Below are 27,633 nucleotides of genomic sequence, written 5' to 3'. Positions count from 1 at the left end.
AATATTTTTTCCTTGTTCTGTATGTTAAGTGTTTTGATTATGATATATCTGGGTTTTTTTCTTTTTATGCCCCTGAAGCTTTGATATTCTGTAATCTTCCTCGACCTGGATGTCCCTGCCTTTCTCAAGGGTATGGAAGTTTTCAGCTACTATGTTATTGACTAACTTATCTATGCCTTTAGTTTGTAGCTCTTCTTCTTGTTCTATAGCCATGATTCATAGATTTTATCTTTTGATGGTATCTCAGACTTGTTGCATGTTCTCTTTATTTTTTTTCTTAGCATTTTTCTTTTTCATGGTCATTTACTGTTTGACCTAATTCCTCTACTTTGTCTTCTCTTTCTAGTATTCTATTTTCAACCTGATGCTCTCTGTTCCTCCAGCTTTCAATTGAGGTTTTTATTTGGGAAAATGATCAGTTCATTTCAACTTGATTATTTTTCAAGATTTCTATATCTTGATTGATTTTCTCTTTCATATCTTGCATAGTTTTTAAAATTTCATTCATCTTTTGTTTGAATTCTCTTTGAGTTCTTTTCATTGTTTATTCAGATCCCCTTTGAGTTCAGACACTAGCTTATGTGTCTACTCTTTTAGCTCATTAATCATTCTTGCTATTAATTTTTGCAATCCAATATTTGATATTTTCTCCTCTTTGCTGTTGTACATCTGTAGTAATGGAGCAGGCTATCAAGGGGTTGCCTTGCTGCTTCATCTTTCTGCATTGAAATGTAAACATCTGGGGTTGATTTTGGCTCTAGTCACCAATCCCCGGAACCCTTTGAGATAAGGTTTTCTGGAAGATTGTACAGGAGTGGGAGTTGATTGAGCTCTGGTGTATTTTCTTGTCTCCTGATTTGGGGGGTGGGTAGTGGCTCAATATTTATTCCTTCAACTTCATATTCTGAAGATGCTGTATTCTACCCCCTGTTCCACATAGTCCAAGGAGTCTTAGTATGTAAGGCTGTCACAGTAATTAAACTACTTCTTGAAGTTATAGTAATCCCTAATGAAGATCAATTATTGCTTCCATTCCCATATGTTTGGTTTTCTGTTGGAGCAAAGATGAATCTTTGTGGTCCTGGAAAGCTAAAGGTCATATGGGTTGTGGTGGGAGGGAATGGGGGAAAGCTCTTGTGGGTAACATGAGGTGAAAAGTTCTTAGCAGAAGGGGGTGGTGCCACAGTCCAGCTGCAGCAGGGGCTCCAAGTCTGGCCTTGGGTGCTTGAGTGGCAAATAATGACACAATCTCGGGGTTGTGCCAGGCAGCATTGACATAGTTTATTTTCTGAAGACTGTATTTAAGCAGTGAAGACAAGCAGGAAGGAGTTCATGGCAGTCCCCAGGTTTCCCTTGACCTCTGTACTGGGATTGGCTGTCACGTTGCTATGGCTACCAGCCCAAGTGCGGAACATCAAGTTCTCCGGACCAGGTTTTCCAAGTTCCACACAGAGAGAGAACAGGGGAGTTCAGCAACTATCCTTTTGGACTGTTGCAATCTTTCTTAGGGCTGTTGCACAAAAGCTACAGTGACTCTGCTCATTTCCAAGAGGCTTTGTGGGTCCTGAGGGTTTCTCACAGGGGTGGTAATAAAATAGGGGAGAAAAAGGGTAGAATAACACAGAAAATTGAACAGACAGACAAATAATTATAAACTCCACAGAACTAAAAAGGAAAATCTGAGAGAATCTATCTATTGAAAGTATTGGTAGTCGAGGAGGTTTGTGGTTGGGTAGACAGAGAAAGGAAATTGAGAGCTAGGAAGTAATTTTGGTGGTTGACAAGTAGAAAGCATAAATTGTGGAGAGTGGTAGAAGAAATGATTTAGGGTTGCAAACTTAAAGGTAGTTTAATGGGGCTCTCACTACAGTGAGAAGAAAGGGAGGAGGTATGGCTAAAGAGAAAATTGGGGAGTGAGAATGCAAAATTGCTGTTGAAATGTACAGGAAAAAAACTGCAAGCAAATGAGTAATGCCTCTACATCACAGATTCAGTATCCATGTGTTGGAATTAAAGACACTCCAGTGCCAAAAGCAGAAACATGAGAGACAGAAAATCTTGACAAGGCAATTTCTTTTGATCAAAAGGGTGCAAGCATGTGCTCACTCCAACTGTCTCAATTAACTGCTGTATTAGTCCTCAGACACAAGGTGCAGTTGACAATCCCTTTCACCCTGTATCTTACTAAAATTAAAACTCCAGCCACTAAGAACAAGGAGTTTAAGATTGAGATCATCCAGCCCTTCCACCTCCCAAAACAATTTTCCATTAAGTCAGTGAAGGGATCATTTATACCTGAATTTTCAGCTAGCTCATTGGATAGGGTAGCTAATCCCTGTAGGGATTAGTAATAGTTCCATCAGGGGCTGTATTATTTGGTAGATATGTGCAACATGAAACTCCAATCATTATGCAAACCCCTCCCTTTTCAGCCAACATCATGTCTAATGCTAGCCTGTTCTCTCAAGCCATATGACTAGTTGGTTTCAATTGCTCTGCTATTCCTTTGATAGCATCCCTGGTATAGTTAACAAACCTTTGTTGGTTATAGTAAATATAATTAATCCAATTGACATTTTTATTTATGGTGGACCACCAAAAGAATAGTGATTCAAATCCTGCTATAATTTGATTTCTGGCTTTAAATTCATTTGGCACCCCTCTAGGAACCCCAATGGCATCAATATAAACCTGGGGATCCAAGGAGCCTCTGTGGCTGGCTGCAATGTCTATGCCTATGTTCCATCTTTTTCTAGGTGTTGTGGCATGGGCTGGGGATCTATGTGTGAAAGGGACTGCCATCTGCACCAAAGCACAGGTGCCTGCCCAGTTACCTGGGAGAGTCTCAAGTAAAGGTCCTCTGCAGTACCGCCAGACATCAGCTCTGCCCATTGAGAGTGTGGACTGGTTTGTGAGGCTGTTGAATGACCGGCTTTCACTGTATCCCATCAGGTTTTTGACATTTATCAATCATCCCCCTGCCTGCTAAGACATGAGGTATAATTGACATCTGGGGTGGGTGGTTTTACAGTCCTTGGGGGCTGACCTGCAGGACCTCTGACCTCTGGAAACAGTAGTGATGATGTCCAGCAAGATTCATTACCCCAAGCTATAGCATCCTGAAACAGAGCCAACATGTAGTACATTCCATCTGAATCTGAGGACCATCCTAATAGAAATGGAACCACTGTGACTCTGACCTCCCAATAGTAACAATCGGTCTTATTTAATGTCTGGACAGAATATTTTATCCATTTCATCCAAGAATTTGTATCCCGTACCCAATTTCAATAGACACAGTTTGTCTTAGGTCCTTGACATCTACTATGGTTACCTGAATTCAAGTATTGTATAAACATGGAGGTTACATTGGAGCAGAGATAGAACTGGATGTCCCTTGAGAGGGTTTGGGAGCTAGATGGAGCTCAAGGCACCTAAAGGGTCTGTTCCTGAGACATCTACCCCAACCCATATTTACAAAATATGGATGGTTCTTTTGTCCTACTCCAAGAGCTTTCTATGACCAATCTAAGGGGGTCATACTGTCTGTCTTTGCAAGAAGGAGAGGGGTGTGTCTGAAACAGCTATACTTTTGACTATATTCTGTTAAAAGACTGTCAATTATTCTGGATGGTGGAAATTGGAGTCTTACAAGTGCTTCAGGGTCTGGTCCAGCCCTTAGGATCGTCATAAAAGAAAGAAGTATATCCTTTATACCCAGTGTTTCACCCCACATCCATCCAATCTGGATGGATACCAGGCTTCCCTGTGGGTCCCCAGATGGGATACATATAAAAGGAGTATCCTTAGAGCTGGAGTTGGGACATAAGGTCTCTACAAGGAAGGATCTGACTTGCATTGAATTCAACAGTTAAGGGAAAAGTACTGTGAGTTACATTAATAATAAACATACCATTTCTCAGATGAAAGAGAAAGAATAATTTCATTATAGTCTTTTTAAGATTACTCTGGTGTCTCCTGGATGTAAGAGCATGGTCCATTGTTCCTTCTGGTTAGGTGGGGGTGCCTTCTTTACCCCTGTGTGATGAGTCTACCCCCTCTCCGTGGTCCAAAAGGCTGTTTCTGTGGACAGCAGGACCAGGAAGGGTCCTTCCCAAGATGGTTCAAGCTTATTTTCTTTCCAGGTCTTGATTAGCACATAATCACCAGGTTGGTGCTGGCGAACAGGAAAGTCAAGTGGAGGAGCCTGTGCTAACAACCCCTTTTTCCTAAGAAAAAGTAAGGTAGAGGATAATCCAAGTATATAATTTTTGAGGAAACAGTCTGGTTTCAAAGGTAGACACATCAGTAACACAGCTAAGGTAAGGAAGACCATAAAGCAGTTCATAAAGGGAGAGACCAACGTCCTTTTGAGGAGCCATCCTATTGCTGAGTAGTGCTATGGGAAAGCATTTAATACAAGATAATCTGGCCTCTAAGACTAATTTATGGGCTGATTTCTAAGTCTGATTTACATCAAACAATTTGCAAGTTTGTGCTGACCAATTGTTAGGGAGTCAGCCTGATTATATTATAGTCAAGGCTTCCTCATTATGTCTTTTTCCCTCAATTACTTGAGAGGATCCACCCACAAAGAAATGGAACCCAGTTTGGAAAGGAGTTTCCCTGAGGTCTGGCCTTACTTTTGCTTGGTATTTAATAATATCGAAACATTTATTTGCAGACTCCTCCTTCCTGCTTCCCTTTCCAAGAAAGTGGGTGGATTTAAGGCCTCATCAGTAGTTAAAGTTAGGTTGTCCTTTTCTAGCAAGATAGCCTCATACTTTGGGATCCTAGTCTGTCAGCCATCTGCCCATCTTTTGGTTTAAAATCATTTTAACTTGATGGGGAGTGCTAATAACTAGGTTTCCCCCACAGGTGATTTTTCTTTCTTTGGTTAGAAGGGCTGTAGCTGCTATTGCCTGAATGCACTCAGGCCAAACTTGGGTGACAGGGTCTCGGAATTTAGATAAGAAGGACACAGGTTGACATTGACCCCCATGTTTTGGAGTTAGCACCCCAAGGGAAACTTCCTTGTTTACATTTACAGGGGTGAAAAGGCTGTTCAAGAGAGGGCAAGACTAGCATGGGGCTATGATAAGGGCTTGTTTTAGCTCATCTACTTGTTTTATCTCCTCAGGGGTCCAAGGAAGGAGGTCTGGTCCTTCCTGCATCAATTTGAGAAATAAAGATTTAGTTTTAAGGGCATATGAATCTATCCACAACGAGCAGTACCCCACTAAATTAAGGAAATTTCTTAATTCTTGTTTTGTTCCTGGGAGCAGGAGACCAGTGATTCCTTCTACTCTTTCTGGACCAATCTTTTATTGGCCCTTACTGATCAAATGTCCCAGATATTTTATTTCAGTCTCAGCAAATTGTAAATTATTCTTTGAAATATGAAGTCCCGGGCTTCCCAAGAAATTTGTAAAGCTAATGGTTGTGTTAATTACCTCCTCCTGATTATACCCTTATCATCAAATCTCTCAAGTCTCTTATATTTTCTTAGTGACCTGGGGTGTTGTTATCCCATTGGGGATCTTGATTAGGAAACTTAACATCAGCCACTGGGACATTCTCTCTCCGGGGACGTTTGTGCTCCCAGATAGCTGTTGCTGCTTTACAGATCATGGTTCTTTCCTCCCCTGAGAAGAGAATTCCCAAAATTGACATTAACTCAGCCCAAGTATATATCTGTGGTCCCAGAAATTGATCAACCTGTTCCAAGACCCCTGAAGGGATCCTCGAGAAGAGGTCACAACTCCTTTTTAAAATTTTGGACCTCAGAGCTGATAAGAGGGGCGTTTACAAACCCAATTTCACCCCCTCTGAGGGAACTTCCCTAAGAGGAAGGAGGGAAGGGGCAGGAAGTTAAAGGGAGGTAGAGGTGGAAGGACTGGAAAGGGAGGTGGGGAAACAGGAGTTTGCTCTGGCACCTGAGCAGGAGGACCAGTAAGGCTATGGGGTGGGGGAGTAGAGAGGAGAGTAAATCCCAGTTAGAAGGAGTTTATTTATTTATTTATTTATTTTCTTCAAGTGGAAACAGGACTATGGGACTCTGCTCCAACCTTGGGCATATTCTGTCTCCTCTTGAGTGACTGGGCTGTTGTTGTTTATATGTTGAATTAGTAGTTGGCAGAGCCAGTCCTCATCAGACCCATGTTTTGGCTTTAAGATCGGTTCTTGGGTCCAGATAAAACAACAGTATTTGACCATTTTTTGTTTCTTTTTCCCTCTAGTATGGAGGCTATCATCCCAATATTTTAACATCTTTCCTAGGGGGCTCTCAGAGGTTATTTTATCCAGGACCTTTGTTTGTTGGCTTCCCTGACTTTACCATTTTTCCCTTCTGGTTGATTATGTTCTGTCTAGCAGGAGCTCAACTCCCCTTTTGCCTTGGAGGTTTCTTGCACTCTGATTCTCTTTCACTTTGTCCATCTCTGGCAGCATCCTCAAGGGAGCTTGAGGCACCTCTTGGTGTCTGGTAGATCAGTATAAGTTCCTGACCTGGATTAGATTCAAGAATCTAATTCCACCTTAAACGGTATGAGGTTGCCTCAGAACTGCAGATCAGGACTCCTCTTTCCCTTTTCATCACTCGACATGTCTCATTCATCTCTCACCTGACACATCACACAACCTCTAATATCCCGGCCACCAAGACATTACTTGGTCACTCACATGATGTTTCTTGTCTTGGTTTGTGCACAAAACTTATGTCACCATGGTCCCTGCCTTCAGAGCTCTTTTACCTGCATTGTCAAGAAATTCTGGAGTTCGAATTCATTCACAGATCTGAAAAGTTGCTGTCAGTCAAACCTCAGGGTTGCTGCAACCAGGCAGCAGGATGCATCTCCCTGGAGAAAGGCCAGAGTGTAAAATCCTGGACCGAGCACCCAAATTGTTGGAATTAAAGACCCTCTGGTGCCGAAAACAGACACACAAGGGATGGAAAATCTTGACAAGACACTTCTTTTGATCAAAAGTGTGCAAGCATGTGCTCACTTCAGCTGAACAGATACATGAGCACAAAAAGGCTGACAGTACTTATGTACCTGATGCAGTTGTACCTGCCCCTCACCTGGGATTCGTCCAGGTCAAAGGTTCACAATCTTTCTTGATTGGCTAAAAGGCTGAGGGGATGGGTTAGGATACATAATTTGGTGGGCAATTTTCAAGGCAATGGGACTGTACAAGAATCTGGAAGAAGAAACAGGAGCTTTTTAAACAACATAAGTCACCTAAAATGGTGATATGAGGAATTTTAAGAGGGTGACATATACTTTGATAGAAAAGATTGTTTTTCTTATACATGGACATAAATTTTACATAAAAATTGAAGTTTTTCTATTGTGTTTTCCCTTCCCCTGCTCCTCTGTGTCTGAGTCTTTCGGTCCATTAGATGGCAGGCTAGATTGGATACCTGACTCTGGATTGATGACAATTGCTAGGAAGAAGGGGGTGTTTGTAGATCTAAGTAGGATCTCTGGAGATTGTACTGACAAATTGCCAGCCTTACCGCATCCACACATGCAATTTAAAAGGGGGTTGATGTGGTCACTAGCACTATTTCCTTTACTTGTGGGAGATGTAGGGTTTTGACTTTTGCCAGTGCTGTACACTTGTTTCCTAACCTATCAAAAAATTCAAGGTTTTAATCCAAGGATAACAACTGAATAAATACATATATATGACATCTGTAAAACTGATGCTAACTGTTGCTAGCTCCTTTGTATGTTACATGTATTTGTGTTCTCTATGCATATAAAGACTTCCAAAATGCAAAGTTTAGGAAATACTCTATACCAGACAGGTGTCCCAGAAATTTAAACTGTTAGTAGAAATGTGAGCCTCTTAAAGGTATACATGCATATGTTCCTAACTGCAACAAAGAGACCTTAATATGCTGATGTAATTCTGTCAATTTTCCTAAAATGCTGTATCAATGATACAGATAGACTGGTCTATCAATTTCTAAAGTGATTTTAAAATTTTTTGGCCAGTGCTAGTAAGTCTTGCCATTCAGTCTTGGTCCTTCTGTTGCACTTGCAATCAAATGACTGAAAAATGACTAACCAATTAGTTAAGCTTTTTAAATGTCTTCTTTTTTTTCTGTATTGAATTATCCTGGTAAAACATTGTGACTGTTGACTATTAAGATTCTGCTGAAGTACACCTTCCAATAAACAGCCTCAAAATTTTTAAGATGCCAGGACTTAATGCATATGGCACACATATTTAGACTTAAAACTGGACTCCAGGTAAGCTCAGCCTAAAAACTAATCCTTCTGTACTTGACTCCCCCTCTGATATGGGTTCAGATCAGACCATCTGGGAGAAAACCAATGCTTGCAAAGATGGAACAGAATGGCTAACTAGCAAAATCTTCAGAGAAGATTGTTCAGAGACAAACAGAAAAGGGGAGACATTGTCAGAATCCAAATGGAGTCACTAATGCCAGACCTTTCAATAAAAATAACTAATACCAAGAGATTTAAAGAAGGAGTTCTTATGCATATATGACTACCTGCTTTAAAGTCCTTCTAGGGACCTTTGACAGAAGGCAAACTCTTACTTAAGCAGAGACAATGTAACTATCTATTTCTACTGGTTCCAGACATTTTCTTTTAATAGTCCATGCTTATGGAGTTATTTACCATCTCTTGTGTTCAGCTTTGTAATAGGATTTAATTTTTGCTTGGAGACACTGGGAGTCTTCTTTCTATGTGGGACTAACTCCTACTGATGTTTACCTTCTTACCGGACTAGCACCTGCACCCTGGTACACTTGACCCCTTATATAGATATTGCCCCAAATAATCACTTCCTAACTGCACCACTTACCATGGCAGTCCAGACAAAATGGCTATTCAATTTATATATCTCTAATTCAGCTGCAGGAATAAGTACTGGGTTAGGACTAAACACGTCCATTTAATATTACTAGAAATTATCCAAAGACCTCTCTGAAAAACCTGGGAAAAAAAAAGCAAAAATCATGACCATTCTCCAAAGTCAAATAGATTCTCTGGCAGCTGTCAGTCTTCAAAATAAGAGAGGATTAGGTCTTTTGACAGCTGAAGTATATGCACTTTGTCTTTTCCTAGAAGAAGAGTGTATTTTTTTCTATGTAAATCAGTTGGGTCTGGTCAGAAGAAGCAAAATAAAGTAGTTGAGAGAGCTTCCCACATATGACAACAATTATCCAAGTTCTGGGGATCATGGCTTAAGATGTAGAATTGGGCATCCAGGCTGCCTCTGACGGGCCCCTTCTAATCCTTCTGTTGGCATTCATGTTCAGGCCTTGCCTGCTGAACTTGTTAGCCAGATTTATCTTTTCCAGGATCAAGACCTTAAAGATTCAAGTCTTGATGAAACAGGGCTCTATTTGATGCAACAGACTTCTGCAAATGGAAGGATCACCATGAGTAAACTTGATCATGCTAGGCAAAGACAAAGGAGTCTCTTGGATGATTCTGACCCAAAAATGGCACAAGCCCAGTAAAGGGAAATAAGTCCTCAATTAGATCTCTCAGGTAAAACCCTCTACTTAAGATCTTACTAATATTGTTTGAATTTCATACATATGACTAAAAATCTGGGAATCAGCACAAGCATATGTTCAGAATGCCTCATGTTGTATAATAAGACCATATCAAGGCAGATACAGAAGATAGAGCAATACAAAGAGAGTCTGAATGTGGTTGTTTTAGGGAGAAAGAAGTCATGTAGTTTCTAAACATCTACTATAGTTTGGATCTTAAATATCCTCCAAAGACCCATGTCCTAAAGGCTTGGTCTATACCTATGTCACCATTGAAAAATGGTACAACCTTTATGATGTGGTCCTAATGAGAAGTAGTAGGTCAACAGAGATTTGTCCTTGGAGGAGACTACATGATGTGGGTTTCTCGCTTTCTCTCTTTCATTTCTTGGCTGCTATGAGGTGAGCACTTTTGCTCTATCACCTACTTCCCAACATGGTTTGTTGCCTCAACCCAGGCCCAAAAGCACCACAGTCAAACCCTATGGTCTGAAACCTGTGCAACCATTACCATAAATATAACATTCCTCTTTTCAACTTCATTATCTCAGACACTTTATTGCAGTAATAGAAAACTAAAAGAACTGCCTTTTCCAAATAATTTTACCAGATATTCTTTCTGAGAGAAATTTCACTGTCTCCTATCCTATTGTTCTTATATAGAAACATCTTCCTCTTTTCTTTCTTTTTCCAGGAAATTCCCAGACATTTAACTCCAAAGAGCTATCAAATAAAGATATAATAAAGCATGATCTCCTAGGTGTATTTGAGATCATCTTCAGGAATATAGTGATTTTTTTCTTTCAAAAGTTGGTTAAGCATGCTATTTGAAGTGTTGAGAATAAATTCTACATTTTTATTGACGTTTAGAAGGTTCATAATTTTTCCCTTTCTCAAGAGGTAGTAACCTGCTCTTCATACAGGGCTTTTGTCTCACTCTCATTGGGCTTATGACAAATCACTGACTAAAGTTGGCTTAGTTATACCTGCAACTAGTTTTCACTTTTACACTGTGACATCCTGAAGCAGGATTTGGCCTGTTTCCAAGCTGTACAGAAAATGTATTAATTCTAAATCATTATGAGCACAGGCATTTGTCATTACAGGGTTCCAGAGTTTCTCTACCATGAGATTTTGTTTTTCTAGAAGTATGCTCCACATATCATTTCATATTTCTTTACAGCACAGTGACAGCTGTTTCCTTTAGTTCACTTCTGTCTTCAGCCTCTGAGATGCCACCTTCCCCACTTCCTCAGATTTTCCAATCCAATTTTCAAGAAGAAAAATTAGTGGGTGGTGACTAGAGGGAGGAAACAGACAGTGTGCACTCCATAAATAAAAAAATTTGCTGAGATGCTGGAGCCACACTTGGCAGAAAAAAACCACCAAGAAGAAGCAAAACTCAGACACCCCAAACCTCTGGCCCATACAAAGCTTCTCCATGCCATGTTACACTGAGAAAACAGAGGGCTCCTGCACTGCCAGACACCAGCTAACCTGCTTTGGAGATGCAGACCAACAGGTGAGCAAATAAGCGGCATGTGGTATTCCCACAGCCACCCCTGGGAGAGACCAGCATAGCCCTCTGGACAGTCTGACCACTGCCAAGCAAAAAAAAACTTGATAATAAACAAGGAACTGAAAATGACACACAGCAGAGGAGATGGGGTACACTAAGCACACCGGAGAAGGAGGGAGGAACAAGGAGCTGAACTCCGTGCAAACTTTCAGTAAACAAAGCCTAGAAAGGCAGATGGGCTGACAGTAGGGGCGTGATGAGTCACTGCCTGAAATAGGGCAGATAGTGGTCTAAAAAGCTTGTCTACTGACCCAACCAACTGGTGAGACTACAACAGAGCTACTACTGAAGGAGTAACATCAGAAATACTAAGACTGAAATTCTATTCTTCCTGAACCTGGAATTTTTTTTTCTCTTTCTCTCTAAGTGTTTTTCTTGTTCACTGCTTGTTTGTCCACCATCTCTTTCCCTGTTGATTTCTTTGATTCTGTATATTTTTTTCTTTCTTTTTCTCTTTTCTCTTGGTTTCATTAGTTTTACTGTTGTAAGTTAGCTTATACTAAATTACACACACACCAGAGACAGAAACAGCACCAAATGGAATGATGGGAAGATGAAAAAGGGATGGAAACCATTCTCCCTCCAAAAATATTTTAGTACAGGATTCAGAGGGAAGTGAAGAAAATGGATACCCAGTTCCAGACTCAAACAAAAAAAAAGACAGATTAACCCAAGGAACCCAACAAACCAACAAGAACACCCTGAAAGGAAAAATCACTGAGAATTTCATGGAGATGTTACTACACATGGTCAACCAAAACATACAGGAGGCACTCAAGAAATTCAAAGACAATAAAAATAAGGAATATGAGAAGACACAAAAACAAATAAATGAACTCATAAGAGTCCTAAATAAATACCAAAGTGAAACAGAGAACACCCTACATAGAGGGATAAATGAATTAAGGACAAAAATTGACAATATTAAAGATGAAGTGACCCATGATATGGAAAACCTCAGAAAAAAAAATAGAAACAGAAATACAAAGCATAATGGAAGGGCACTCCAGCACTAGAACAAGCAGAAGACAGAAACTCAGAACTTGAAGATGAAATGGAAATTAAAGGAAAAACTGAAGAACTATTAGACAACTCAAGTCATGTGAAAGGAATATGCTAGAACTCACTGACTCTTCATGGGCATTGAAGAAGGAGAAGAGGTGCAAGAAAAAGGAATTCATAACATATTCAACAAAATAATAAAAGAAAATTTCCAAAATCTAAAGGAAAACTATGCCCATTCAGGTACAGGAAGTCTTCAGGACACCAAACAGACTTGACCAAAATAGAACTACCCCATGACATATTATCATTAAAACAACAAGCACAGAGAAGAGAGAAAAAATATTTAAGGCTGTAAGACAGGGGAAAAAAAAAACATACAAAGGTAAACCCATCAAAATCACAGCAGATTTCTCAACAGAAACTTTAAAAGCAAGAAAGGCATGGAGTGAGGTATTCCGGACACTGAATGAAAATAACTTCAACCCTAGGATACTCTACCCAGCAAAACTATCATTCAAAACAGACGGAGCAATAAAAGTCTTCCATGATAAGCAGAAACTAAAACAACATATGACCACCAAGGCACCACTACAAAAGATTCTTCAAGAAATTCTGCACATGGAAAATGAAAGCAAACAAAACCATGAAAAGACAGGCAGTACCAAAGCACAGGAGAAGAAAAGGCAAGAAAGTAGAGAGTAAAATTGATTCAGCTACACACCATCAAACCCTTAAACAACAAAGACAACTAAATGACAGGAATCACCACATACCTATCAATACTAACCACTGAATGTTAACAGACTTAATTCCCCCATCAAAAGATACCATTTGGCAAATTGGATTAAAAAGGAAGATCCAAGGATCTGTTGCTTACAGGAGACCCATCTCATTGACATAAACAAGCACTGGCTTAGGGTGAAAGGCTGGAAGAAGATTTACTAAGCCAATGGCCCCCCAAAACAGGCAGGAATAGCAATACTTATCTTGGACAAAGTAGACTTCAAACCTACATTGATCAAAGGAGACAAAGAAGGGCACTCCATACTAATAAAAGGGGAGATACACCAAAAGGAAATAACAACTATCAACCTGTATGAACCCAATGTAAATGCACCCAATTTCATCAAACATACTTTGAAGGACCTAAAAACATATATAAACTCCAATACAGTGGTAGTGGGAGACCTTAATACCTCCCTATCACCAATAGATTGGTCATCTAAACAAAAAATCAATAAAGAAATCCTAGAACTAAATGACACCATAGATCAAATGGACCCAGCTAATGTCTACAGAATATTTCATCCAACATCCACACAATATACATTCTTCTCAGCAGCTCATGGAACCTTCTCCAAAATTAATCATATCTTAGGGCACAAAGCAAGCCTCAGGTAATATAAGAAAATAGAAATAATACCATGCATTCTATCTGATCACAATGCATTAAAACTAGAACTCAACAACAAAAACAACAGTAGAAAACATGCAAGCAGTTGGAAGCTGCACAACACATTGCTCAATGATCAATGAGTCATTGATGAAATAAAAGAGGAAATTAAAAAGATTCCTGGAAGTTAATGAAAGTATAACATGACCTACTGGAACCTATGGGGCACAGCAAAGGGAGTCCAAAGAGGAAAGTTTTATAGCCATGAGTGCATACATTAAAAGGACAAAAAGATCTCAAATCAATGACTTAATGCTTCATCTCAAACTCCTAGAAAAACAATAAGAAGCAAATCCCAAAACAAGAAGAAGGACAGAAATAATAAAAATAAGGGCAAAAATCAATGAAATAGAAATAAACAAAAAAAAAAAACCATAAAAAGAATCAATGAAACAAAAAGTTGGTTATTTGAAAAAAATAAGAGATTTGACAGCCCCTAGCAAGCCTGACTAAAATGAGGAGAGAAAAAAACAAAATCAGTAAAATCAGAAATGCAAAAGGGGAGATAACAACAAACACCATGGAAATCCAGAAAATCATCAGAGAATCTATATTCCAATAAATTTGAAAATTTGAAGAAATGGACAGATTTCTAGATAATTATGACCATGCAAAGTTGAACCAAGAGGATATTAATCATCTGAATAGATCTATAACACAAAATGAAATTGAGGCATCAATCAAGAGTCTCCCAAAAAAGAAAAGTCCAGGACCTGATGGATTCTCTGCTCTATTCTATCGGACATTTAAAGAAGAACTAATACCAACCCTCCTTAAACTGTTCCACAAAATAGAAGAGAAGAAACACTGCCTAACTCATTTTATGAAGCCAGTGTTATACTCATCCCAAAACCAGACAAAGACACCTCCAAAAAGGAGAACTATGGGCCAATCTCCTTAATAAACATCGATGCAAAATTCCTCAATACAATATTGGCAAACTGAATCCAACAACATATCAGAAAGATCATTCACCACGAGCAAGTAGGCTTCATCCCAGGGATGCAGGGGTGGTTAAACATATGCAAATCTATAATTGTAATACAGCACATTAATAGAAGCAAGACAAAATATACTTGATAATCTCAATAGATGCAGAAAAAGCCTTCAACAAGATCCAACACCACTTCATGATAAAAGCTCTAAGAAAACTAGGAATAGAAGGAATGTATCTCAACATTGTAAAGGCTATATATGACAAATTTACAGCCAACAACATACTTAAAGGTGAAAAACTGAAGCCATTTCTCCCAAAATCTGGAATGAGACAAGGGTGCCCACTATCCTCACTCCTATTCAACATAATGCTGGAATTCCTAGCCAGAGCAATTAGGCAAGAAGAAAAAATAAAAGGAATACAAATAGGTAAAGAAACTGTCAAAATATCCCTATTTGCAGACAACATGATCCTATACCTTAAAGACCCAAAAAAACTCTACCCAAAAGCTCCTAGACACCATAAACAGCTACTGCAAGGTGGCAGAATACAAAATCAACTTACAAAAATCATTAGCTTTTCTATACACCAATAACAAACAAACTGAGAAAGAATATATCAAAACAATTCCATTTACAATAGCCTCAAAAACAATCAAATACCTAGGAGTAAACTAAACAAGGGTTGTGAATGACCTCTACAAGGAGAACTACAAACTCCTGAAGAAAAAGATCGAGGAAGACTACAGAAGGTGGAGAGATCTCCCATGATCATGGATTGGTAGAATCAACATAGTAAAAATGGCTATGCTACACAAAACAGTCTACATCTTTAATGAAATTCCCATCAAAATCCCAGTGACATTCATCACAGAGATTGAAAAATCTACCCTTAAATTCATTTGGAAACACAAGAGACTGCAAATAGACAAAGCAATACTCAGCAAAAAGAGCAATGCTGGAGGTATCATGGTACCTGACCTCAAACTATATTACAAAGCAATAGCAATAAAAACAGCATCGTAATGGCACAAAAACAGACATGAAGACCAGTGGAGCAGAATAGAGGACCCCGATATGAATCAGCTATGCCTACCTTAATTTTGACAAAGGTGCTAAAAATATTCAAAGGAGAAAAGACAGCTTCTTTGACAAATGTTTTTGGGAAAGTGGTTATCTGTCTGAAAAAAACTGAAACTAGATCCATGTTTATCACCCTGTACAAGAATCAACTCAAAATGGATCAAGGGCCTTAATATCAGACGCGAAACTCTGAAGTTGGTACAGGAAAGAGCAGGAAACACTTTGGAAATAATAGGTATAAGCAAGGACTTCCTCAATAGAACCCCAGCAGCTCAGCAACTTAGAGAAAGGATGGACAAATGGGACTTCATAAAAGTATAAAGCTTCAGCACAACAAAAGAAATGTTGTCTAAACTGAAGAGACCACCCACAGAGTGGGAGAAAATATTTGCCAGCTATATCAGACTGATAACCAGAATATATAGGGAACTTAAGAAACTAAACTCTCCTAAAATTAATGAACCAATTAAGAAATAGGCAACTGAACTAAATAGAACTATCTCAAAGAAGAAATTCAAATGGCCAAAAAACATATGAAAAAATGCTCTCCATCTCTAGCCATAAAGGAAATGCAAATCAAAACCTCACTAAGATTCCACTTCATCCCTGTTAGAATAGCTATAATCAAAAACACCATCAACAACAGGTGTTGGGGAGGATATGGAGAAAAAGGAACACATGTACACTGCTGGTGGGAATGTAAACTAGTACATCCACTCTGGAAAACAATATGGAGGCTTCTTAAAAAACTAAACATAGATCTGCCATATGATCCAGCAATCTCAGTCCTGGGGATGTATCCAACGGAATGCAACACAGGTCACCCCAAAGGCACCTACACACCCATGTTTATTGCAGTGCTGTTCACAATAGCCAAGTTATGGAAACAGCCAAGATGCCCCACTAATGACAAATAGATTAAGAAAATGTGGTATTTATACACAATGGAATTTTACTCAGCCATGAAGAAGAATGAAATCTGATCATTCGCAAGTAAATGGATGAAACTGGAGAACATCATTCTGAGAAAGGTTAGTAAGGCTCAGAAGACCAAAAATCATGTTTTCCCTCATATGTGCACTTTACATCTAGGGCAAATGCAACAATGTTGTTGGACTTAGGTCACATGACAAGGGTAGAGCACATACGGGAAGTATGGGGATAGGTAGGAAACCCAAAACAAAAAAGTGTTTGATGTCCCCACTTCAGAGGAACTAATACAGAAACTTTAAAGTGACAGAGGTCAATATGAGAAGGGGATCAGGAACTAGTGAAAAGATCAGTTAGAGATGAATCAACTTGGGTTGTAACACATTTGTACATGGAAGCAAAGCTAAGAATCTCTCTGTATAGGTATCCTTAACTCAACTAGCAAAAACACTTTGTCTTTCTTATTATGCTTATGTCTTCTCTTCAACAAAATTGGAGAAAAGGGCAGAACAGGTTCTGTCTGGAAGTGAGGGGAGGGGAAATGGTGGGAGCAGGGGACGGGAGGGAAGAAATGGCCCAAATAAGTATGCACATGTGAATAAAATAAAATAAAATAAGGACTCAGGTGGCAAACAAAAATAAACAAAAAGAAAAATTAGCTCTGTCAAAATTCTTATCCTTGAACTGTGTAAGCATGGTGTTCATTCAACTACAACCAAAGACTCACATGGCTGGTGAGAGACATATTATACCTGCTTCCTCTTCACAATTGTAGAAAATTCTTCTTCCTTAAATAACTGAAGATCTCAACAGTTTTCCTAAGATCATGTTTCATCATCATAGTCTTCCAACTTCCCCTGTTATTCTAGTACTAAATCCATTGTGCTATTTAGGTGAGTTTAAGTGGACTGACAGACATTTTGGGTTCGTGTTCAGGTTACAAAAGTCTCTTCTTTACAATGAAATTGCTGTGGCCTGATATCTGATGTTAAGAAAATGCTAGAACTTAATAATATTGTATTTTGCATTGCTTTATGTGATCAGTAGTTTCCAACACCTAGATAGCAATATATTTGATTCATAAAACACTTTGAATATTAAACAGAGTAAAAATTAGTAGTTCTGTATTGTAAAGGGAAAACCAAAAGTTAATTAGAATTATTTACCAAGTAAGCATTATGTGCTAGGAACACAAAAGTGTATAAATATATATATTTTCTGACTCCTAAACTTACCATCCTGTTCAAAATAAAAAGTTGATAGACGGGCTGGACATGTGACTCAGTAGGAAAGCACTTGCCTAGCATGAGCCAGACCCTGGGTTCTATCCCCAGCACCACGAAAAGGGAGGAGGGGGAGGAGCTAGTGGGAAAGAAATTTTGTTTTACAACCTGACAATGTCCAGTCCTGTACTATTCTTCCTACATAGTTATATTTCCAAATATTCTAAACCTCATCTGCTCTGACAAGCAAACATTTAGTGAAATTGTGTCAACCTCAATCTTTCAGCACTATCCAAAATCTTTCCAGTAATATAACAATATCAATAATCAGTTTAGATTAAATAGTCTCAAATATTTATTCATCCTAAACATCTGAAAATTATTATTTTATCATGAATAATAGGCATTTCTGCTGTCACTCATAGTCTCTATGTAAATGTCTTAAGATTGATGCTATGGTAGTTTTGTGTAGCAAACTGACTGCATTTATATCATCTTTGAAAACTTAAAAAAATCATATGTATCAAACCTTCTGATCTCACATCAGTCTTGTGAGATCAACAGGACAAGAAAAACTTGATTTTGTTGTGGTGGTAAGAAACAGACTTAAATATATTGTGTGCTTTGCTCAAAGTTAGCAAAATCATAATTCATGTTCGTATATGACATAGGCAAGACTGGAACCAAGTTCACAATCATTCTACCTTGTCATAACAGGCTTGGAACTAATTCCAGGAGCTTGCAAAACCATCTGAACATATAATTCTCTGTGGTCTTCCCTTATTATTATTTAATTTAGGGGGAGGGACACAGGGGATTGAACCCAGGGCTTTGCACTTCCTAGGCAAATGCTCTTCCACTTGAGTCCATTTGTTTTTATTTTGTTTTGAGACTGCCCTTGAACTCATAATACTCTATCTCTGCCCTCCTGAGTGGCTGGGATTACAGAAAGGTGACACCATGCACAGCCTTATGATCCACGCTAAGAAATTTTAAATATATTGCTAGAAAATACTTTAAGTTTCATGTGAAGTAAATTTAGATAAAAAAATTATTGCTTTATTTTTCAGAACTCACCATCTTGTCCATTCAGTACCATTTATCCATTGCCAAGATTGGTCTTGCTCTCTTCAACACAATCCCATGGTAAGGAGGGCCATTGTGACTCAATAGGAAATCCCTTCAGAAAAGAGATAAAAGTCACTAATCTGACATAACCCAGCCTCTCTCAGTGTTGCTTCTATGATACGTTCTTAATTGTTCTCAAAAGTGTCTTGTTTTTATGTTGTCCTGTTTGTTTATACATAGTGAATATATATACTTTTTGTCATAGGTAAGAAAGATAACTTAAAACAGACAGATTGTTGACAATTTCTACCTCCAGTCCATTTTGCTCTAGTTATATTGGAGATGGGGGTCTCATGAATTATTTGCCCAGTCTGGCCTCAAAACATATTCCTCTCCATCTCAGCCTCCCAAGTAGCTAGGATTGCAGGCATGAACCACCATTACCCAACTTCTTTTTGAAAAATAAATTAAGACATTTAGGAAACATGTCACAAAGTGGTGAAGATAAGTACTTGTTCTCAGGAATCAAACCCAGTGTAACCATACTAAATTCTTCAGGGAACACTTGAAACCATCACTAAGAAGACTAATAATCCAAGTGAAAACTGGGTCATCAGTCTCAGTAGACAACTCACCAAAGAAGATACACATATTGAAAATACTCCACATCACATGTCACCATGGAAATGCAAATTAAAATGACATCACTGTAAATCTGGTGGATTTACCAAAATTCAAACCTGTGACACCAGTAAACGCTCTTGAGCATGTGTCACAGTGGAACTCTTATTTATTGCTGGTTGGAATGTGAAAAGTGAAGCCACTGTGGAAGAGAATTTGGCAGCTTTTTTAGGAACATCTGTATATCCTTGCATATGACCCATCAGTTCTGCTGCTTGGTATTTACTCAAAAGATTAATACTTTTGTCCACACAAAAGACTGCAAATAGATTTTTGTATCAGTTGATTCATACCTGTCCAAACTTGAAAGCAGCTAAGATATCCTTAAGTAGGTAGGTGGATAAGTAAACTGTGGAACATCTGCTCATTGGAATATTATTGGGCACTAAAAAAGAAAAGCGCTATCAGGCCATAAGAAGAAATTGAGGAAACTAAAATGTATATTCCTAAGAAAATAAGTCAATGTGAAAGATTGTATACTGTAATATTCTACCTATACATCATTTTGGAAAATGAAAAATCCTACAGGAAAAAGATCAGGGTTTTCAGTATTTGGAGATGGAGGGATAGGTGGACGAACAGAGTTTTTAGGACACTTAAAATGTTCCAGGTAATGTCATAATTAGAAAGTAAACACCAGGGTGAACCTAATGAAAACTGGCCTTTGGATGAAAATCCTGTGTTCACACAGGTTCACCAATGGTAAATGTGTCCACATGTTGGGGAATGTTGCAGTGAGGAAGTTGGGAACATACAAAGGTAAACCCATCAAAATCACAGCATATTTCTCAACAGAAACTTTAAAAGCAAGAAAGGCATGGAGTGAGGTATTCCGGACACTGAATGAAAATAACTTTAACCCTAGGATACTTTACCCAGCAAAACTCAACCTTCTGATTAATACAAGATTTAAAATGCAAACTCTTTCAAATATAAATGCTTTTTCTAAAGTTTGTCCATAATAGATTATACAAATACTCAGAAAACTCTCAAAATCGTAGTGTAGCAAAGACGTTGCCCAAAAGTTTTTGGTTGTCAATCCTTAGAAGTTTCTACTGCAAACAAAATTAGGTCAGTTGCCTTTACACACAGGAAATACTCACCACAAAGAGCATAAATAGTAAATGCATTTAATATTCAATCAATAGGCATATATCAGGTATTAGTGGATTGGTGGGCCTATTAGCATTTGTGTGAAGTTCATCCACTAAAATAGGAACAGATATTTAAAAAAACTCTCTTTCATACTTTAAGAATTGGGTTTATTTTTAGAACATCTTAGTTTTCTTATCATTTTGAGTTATCAAATACAAATATTGTGGGCAGAGGATCAGGTAAGTTGCCAGAAGTTAAATTCTCAAAGTCCTCTTTAACAAAGTAAGATGCCTCTTTATTATAGAGTTATTCCAACTCAGTCATTCAGTTAATATTCATAAAACATTTGCTCATGTTACACTTCGTGTCATTAGTTGGGAAGTTATGTATTAAAATTGAAATATGGGTGCTGGAGATGTAGCTTAGTGATAGAGTGCTTGTCTAGCACTGCAGAAAACAAAATAAAATCACTGGCACTGGGGAATCGTGCCTGTAATCTTAGCTACTTAGGAAGTTGGTATCTGAAGGATCACAGTTCAAGGCCAGTCTGGGGAAAGAGCTTGAGAGACAACCCATCTCCAAAGTAACCACAGAAAGATTGACTGGCGGTGTGGCTCAAGTGATCAGAGTGCCTGCTTGCAAGTGCAAAGCCCTGAGACCAAACCCTAGTCCCACCAAAATCAAAACAACAAGAAAAAGCCCTGTACATTAAAAAAATATTAAACATTAAATCAGAATGCACAATACAAACTTAACACCAACAAATGTATCATGCTGGGTGTTCAACATTAAAAAAAAAATTAGGGTAGGGTAAATTCCTACCAGATGTCATTTGGAAGGTTGTGTTGGGGTGGAGGGGAAAATATGAGAATTTATTTGAAACACAGTGGGTCCCCAAACTAGGGGTCAAGAGGCTTGGGTTTTGAACATCATGCAAAATAGCAAATAACATAAAACAATTATTTATGCTGTTTTTTAATGAGTAAGTATAGTAATGCATACAAAGCATCAAGTAATCTGAGGAATCTCAGATTAGATGTTATTTTTAATAAAAGTAAAGAGGAAAATTACTGTACTTGTATATATCTTTGTGCTTGTGTTTTAGCCTTACATATATGAAATGTGTGCCAAAGTGTTGTTTTCATTTTATATGTGGGGACCATATTATTTTAAACAAAGCATTTATCGCTGTTTAGTTTTCTTTATGTCTCAAGTATGTACTTGACTGTTATTTCATTTTCACCCTCTTTAGTCATTTTGCTTAATGCAGTTAATGCTTGTATCAATGCTCACTTGATATAAGCATAAGTTAAATTACTATGTGATTTTATTCCATTTACTTTTGTTGATATGACAGTTTACCCTCAATTTTATCACCATATTTTGTGTGTGCTAGAATGCATGTGTGTGTTCCAGTTATCTTTTGGTATATGATCCCTGTTTTACTTATGTGCATAGTGTGTAAGGTCCACATGAGTCTTTTGGAAATTTGGAAGCTTTTGTAATCTTTCAAAGGTGAAGTCCAGTTGGAGGAGGTGATGTACTGGAGGCATGTCTTTGAGGGCAAAATCTTCTCCCAGAACCCTCTCTAACATATTCTCTTGGATTCTTGGCCACTATGAAGGAAGAAACTTTGCTCTGCCACCATGATATCCTTTCTACCTTGCCACTGGCCCAGAAATAACAATCAAGTGACCATGAATTGAGACCTCTGAAACCATAAGCCAAAGAAAGTGTGTCTTCCATTAACTGTTCCTCATGGGTATTTGTCACAAGGACACAAAGTCTGATTAGTACATCTCTGGAAAAAGGAAAACCAGAATGTATTTGTGACCAGCATAAACACTTCCAACACTACCACAAATCATTTCAGAATCCAGAACATAATATTTAATATTTCAGAACATATGCTCAATGAAAAACTTTTTCAAGCTTTTAAGTAATACAATCTTTACACCATCTATGAAACAAATAAGAAGAGATAGATTTTTGCCAATGCTGTTATTCTTGAAACTCAAAGATCTGAAAAATTTTAATATTCATAGGGCTTCTGAGATCAGATGCATTCAGGGTTGTATGGCTGTAGATATATTTTAACATTTTTAACATCTTGCCAACTACTTTGAAAACGTTTTCATTAATTCAAGCAGATTTTAATTATGTGTAACTCCAATTTTCTTTTAGTTCTATTTCCTTTAGAGTGGTAAGAATACATGTATACATCTACATTGTGCATACAACTCCCCTTTAGCTTATGAAACAGATTATTGTTAGCTGTAGGTTCTGTGTTGTACAACAGATCTCTAGTGCTCACTGAATTTGCTGGAACAACTTTAAGCTCATTGATTAATAATTTCCCATTGACCTTCCACCCAATTCCTGGCGACCACTCTTCCCTTTTTTGGTTGTATGAATGTATCTTAGATGCCTCATACAATGTGAGCCATGCAGCATTTATCTCTGTGATTGACTTATTACTATTTTCACCCATGTTGTCTCATACTGCAGAATTCCCTTCTTTTTAAAAGGCTGCACACTATTCCACTGTATGTATATACAACAGTGTATATACAGTGTATTTTCTTAATCCATTCATTTTTGATGGCCATTTAGTTTTGTTGGCAATAATGGCATCGATAGGTTTCTTTTTCTTACTGCACCCTTAAGTTTCAATTTCCCAGGGCCCTTGGGTTTCAGTTTCCCAAAGGTCATAATACCACCTGGCATGGACTGCCTTACTTCCCAACCTCCAATCAGAATGAACCACAAGGTCTTAACCAATCAGAATATGCCAAATCTCACTGAGGGGTATTTAAGCCCCTGTCTTTTCTCTCTCTCTCTCTCTCTATCTATCTTTTGGCTCTCTCCCTCTCCCACTCGGCAATAAAGAATCTCTTGGCCAGATCACTCCTCTCCGTGTGGTCACTTTTGGGGCCTACATTTGCCTACAAGTTTATTTCCACATCTTGGAATATTTTAATAGTGCTACAATGAGTATAGGAGTGGTAATATCTCTTTGGGATCTGTTAATGTACCGAAAATTGCCAGCAGAGGGCGCTGCAATGACTTTCCTTTTTGTCCACGTGATTGAAGCTATTGGTGAAACATTTACATCTACATTATTTCAGTTGAGGCACCAGTAACTTCAAAATGAATGTTTTATTGATTGTTAAGTAAGTATAGAGTAATAATGAATTTATAATAACTAACTCTAAAATTCAGGCTGGATGCAGAGTGGCTGGATGCTGTTAAAACAACAGAAATACCAACATATATGAAGAAAGAAAAACTAAAGAAAGATGTTACCTACTTCACAGTTGTGCCAAAAGCTGGGCCTAATATTTAAAATGGCATCTCTGGCCCTGGTTAAATAGTCTGGTTGAATAAAAGTAGATCAAAACAATATTTATTGCAGTCTTTTGGTAAGAGCCTTTCAGGTGTTTGCAATAGACAATGTAATCCATGTTGTGTAGACTTAGAAAGCGTAAGTAAAATATTCTGTTATATCATTTATAGAAATACTGAGGGTGAATTCATACCAAAGTAACTTGGAACAAGATTTGTATATGGACATGATAGTAAGGACAGCTTGGTGTTCCCTCACCTTACCTTTAGACAAGTTTCTTTGTAATTACAGTCCCCTTCACCTCTCTGTGCTATGATAATTTACTTTAGAAATTTTGTCTTTGAAAATTCTTTTCCTTGTTTCCTCTGATATTGTTGGGTCTGGAGACCTAAGGCAGATGAATGGGTATCCCATACCCCCTGGAGAGTCATATCATTCCTGCACCCTGAGAGGAAGTGGTAAACTGCATTCCTGCATCCTAAAGGAGAGATGCAGGGTCTGGTAGATCTGCCACAGGGCTGATGAGCAAAACGCTCTCCAGATTGTTTCCCCTCCCCCAATAAAGGTGAAAACCAAACCGGTTCACCTAAGAAAGCCCGCGAATCCATGGCCAATGAGAAAAACCCACCTAACCCAGAGTTAGAACATCCTTTAAAACCCCAGCCTTCACCTGAGCAGGGAGCGACCGGCTTCCGGGCTCCGCTGTGCTTCTCTAGCTGTAGCCTTTCCTTTCTCTCTGATAAATCCTACTTGATACACCGGCTTTGACTCATCACTCAGCTGCCTCACGAGCCAGTTCTCTGTCTGTGAAGGCAAGGACCCTCGACACCGTCCTGCAACACCCTTGACACCAGCACCTAACAATATGTAAATCTTCTGAGTATAGTTTTCTCTGATACTAATTAAAAAAAAAAGTGAGTCTTTTAGCAACAATGTATCTTTTCAATTTCACTAATTTGTGATGGTTGGGGTTGAATTATGTCAATGAAAACTTCTTTTATGTTATAGTAAGTTAGGCTTTCTCAAATTTCAACCTGGTTATTTGATTTTTTTCTTTTCTTTCTTTCTTTCTTTTTTTTTTTTTTGTAGTACTAGCCCTTCACCTTGAGCCACTCCACCAAACTTTTTTTGTGATGGGTTTTTTTTTTTTTTTTTTTTTTGAGAGAGGGTCTTGAGAACGATTTGCCTAGGGTTAGCTTCGAACCCACAATTCTCCCGATCTCTGCCTACTTAATAGCTAGGATTACAGGCTTGAGCCACTGGCTGGTTATTTGAATTTTAAAAGAGCTGTATGAGTTGTAATGCTTAGGAAAAACTATTTGCAAACATTTAATGAGGACATATTAGTCAGTTTTAAAATTTGCTTTAAACTGTAGTTTGAACTAATGCATTCTGTATTCCTTTGTAGCAAAACATCTCTCAGATTTCTACAGGCCTTGAAATCAGACAGTGGATTTCCATCTTCTGTAACAGGTTTCAATGAAGTTGAAACAGTCATCTCCCCCACCCCCAAAAAAAGAATAAAACAGAAATGATTAGTTTAAAACTATTATGATGGAGTCAAAAGCAATCATTTCTTTCAGACACTTTTCTTCTTAAAGGGTATTTTACGATAGGTCTAGCTGTCCAATTTTATTATTTTTCCAGAGAAATGCATGAGTTTCCCTCCTATTTTTTCACTCAAAGTAAAAAATCGAAATTTCTCTAACAAGCAATAATGAAGCAGAACTATATTTGTATATATGAAATAATGAGCAGCTATCTTTCCTACTTCTAAAAAGTAACTAAAACAGAAAAGAATAACTAAGTTACAGTTTTAAAAAATGGAGCAAAAATCTGTGTCACAAATAGGTAGTGAGTTAAACTGTTGGAAAAATTACTATTAAGCATATTTAACATAGCAAAGTACTTGTTCCACAGGGAATAAGGTAGTTATTAACACCACTACTGTTTTCCTAGACTTTGAAATTATTCTTAAGGTCATAGGAAAATTGAGTGGAAAGTCCAGAGAGTTCTGTACGGGTTCTTTCTCCCACACAATTTCCCCTATGATTAACATCTTGCCTGGGCATTATACAATTGCTGTAACAGATGAAAAAGTATTGATGGATGGATAGGTTTTATTAAGTAGAACGGGCTCCTTCAGGGTGTTGAGCTGGACTTTACCATAAAGGCAGAATAGCACCCTGAAAGTCCCCTGTGCTCCATCTGCCCATCTTTCCTCCTCCCCTACTTCCCTTGCCTGCCCCATGCCCCTGACTCCCCCAGGCTCTTCCTCTGGGAAAAGAGGACTTCCTGCAGGGATATTCAGGCTCAAGAGGAGGAAGCAGCTACAGGCAGGATTTTCCATTATCACACAGTGACCCTGCCTTCCTGTTTTCATGGCTCCCAGAGAACAGAAACTCAAAAAGAATCAAAACAAAGTTCAGTGCTGGGGGTGGGGGTGGGAAAGGCTGGGCCTCACTGGGACCCCTAGGGTGAGGCCCAGGAGGGGTTCTCAGATGTGGGACAGGGAGGTGGATGGAGGTCTAAGGCCAGCTGGCTTGAGGAAGAGTTGGAGCAATGCTACCAGATCTTTGGCAGTCCATCCCGCCTCCCCCCACATACTTTTCTTTTCCCAGTATCCTGGTTGGGATAAAGTGAGCCTAAAATCCCGAAGAAAGCAACTTCTTAGGGACTGGCCCAGTATGTATTCTCCAGGGGCTTCCAGTGGGTGAGTTTCTGGCCTGTGGGAAAAATCTATCTGGTGTTTCCCCCAGATGTCATGGCCCCTGATTCACCCTCTTTGCAATGAGTGGCACTTTTAGGGGTCAAAGTGGGGAATTACCAGGGCTAGGAGCCCTTGATCTCTGGGTTAAAGGGAAAGAAACAGGTTATCTTAGTGGCCTGCTTCAGGGCCAACAACTCACCCCACACCAGGCCCCAACTGCTTTCCCTTGCTGTCATCAGGATAACAGACACTTCTGAGGCCCCTTGATAAGGCCAACCTCAGAAACCCCCTGATAAGACCCACGACTCAGAGCTAGAGTGAAGGCAGAAGCAAAAGCTGCATTCAGCAGCCAACACTGGACAAACAGGAACTTTGTTCAGAAATGGGAACCTGAGAAGTTACAGACAGAGGATGTGGGAGAGAGCCAAGCAAGGCCCAGCCTTTTCTGGGAAAAGTCAGAGACCTTACTGGACTTGGGATCTGATTCCTCTGGGATCTGAGGTCTCCAGTCCTGGCAGCTCCCATGTCTTTAACCTGATTAGGATGAGAGACTGGACAAGCACAGCCATGTTAGACTGTCACAGGCCACAACACAAAGGCAGAGACACCATGCCTTTTCAGCTGGTTTGTCAGGTCTGCAGGCCCTGTCCAGAGTCAGTGTTTCAGTCCCTGAAAAGTAAGGTAGGGCACAATTGTTAAGACCTACATGTCAGAGATGTCACATACAGCAAGGCTGCTGGGTCACTGACAATGCATTTCCCAGCTGTGTGGTCTCCAAAATTAGTGTTTGCTAAGTTAATCAAGAGCAAGTGAACCTGCAGGGTTTATGCAGTTTATCTCCCTTCAGGTGGAAACCTGTCAAAACTGTGGCCTCGAGAAATACTCATGCTGTCAGTGGTGATATCTGCACATCCATGTTTATTGCAGCATTAGTCACAATGGCCAACCTATGGAATCAGCGTAGGCACCTAATGACTGAT

General features: G+C 38.8%; 1 long non-coding RNA gene across 1 annotated transcript; it reads right to left on the bottom strand.

Moving 5' to 3' along the window:
* Nucleotides 1–27,019, bottom strand: LOC141424045 (uncharacterized). Its single transcript, XR_012448868.1, has 3 exons — nucleotides 26,853–27,019; nucleotides 18,831–18,933; nucleotides 1–4,229 (listed from the first exon to the last, which is right to left on the bottom strand). It is a non-coding gene; the product is annotated as an uncharacterized lncRNA (long non-coding RNA).
* Between the last annotated feature and the right edge of the window lie 614 nt (nucleotides 27,020–27,633).

Source organism: Castor canadensis, chromosome 6, assembly GCF_047511655.1.
Source record: "Castor canadensis chromosome 6, mCasCan1.hap1v2, whole genome shotgun sequence".
NCBI lineage: Eukaryota > Metazoa > Chordata > Mammalia > Rodentia > Castoridae > Castor > Castor canadensis.
The sequence above is the reverse complement of the archived record's forward strand: the minus strand, read 5'-3'. Positions and strand labels throughout refer to the sequence as shown.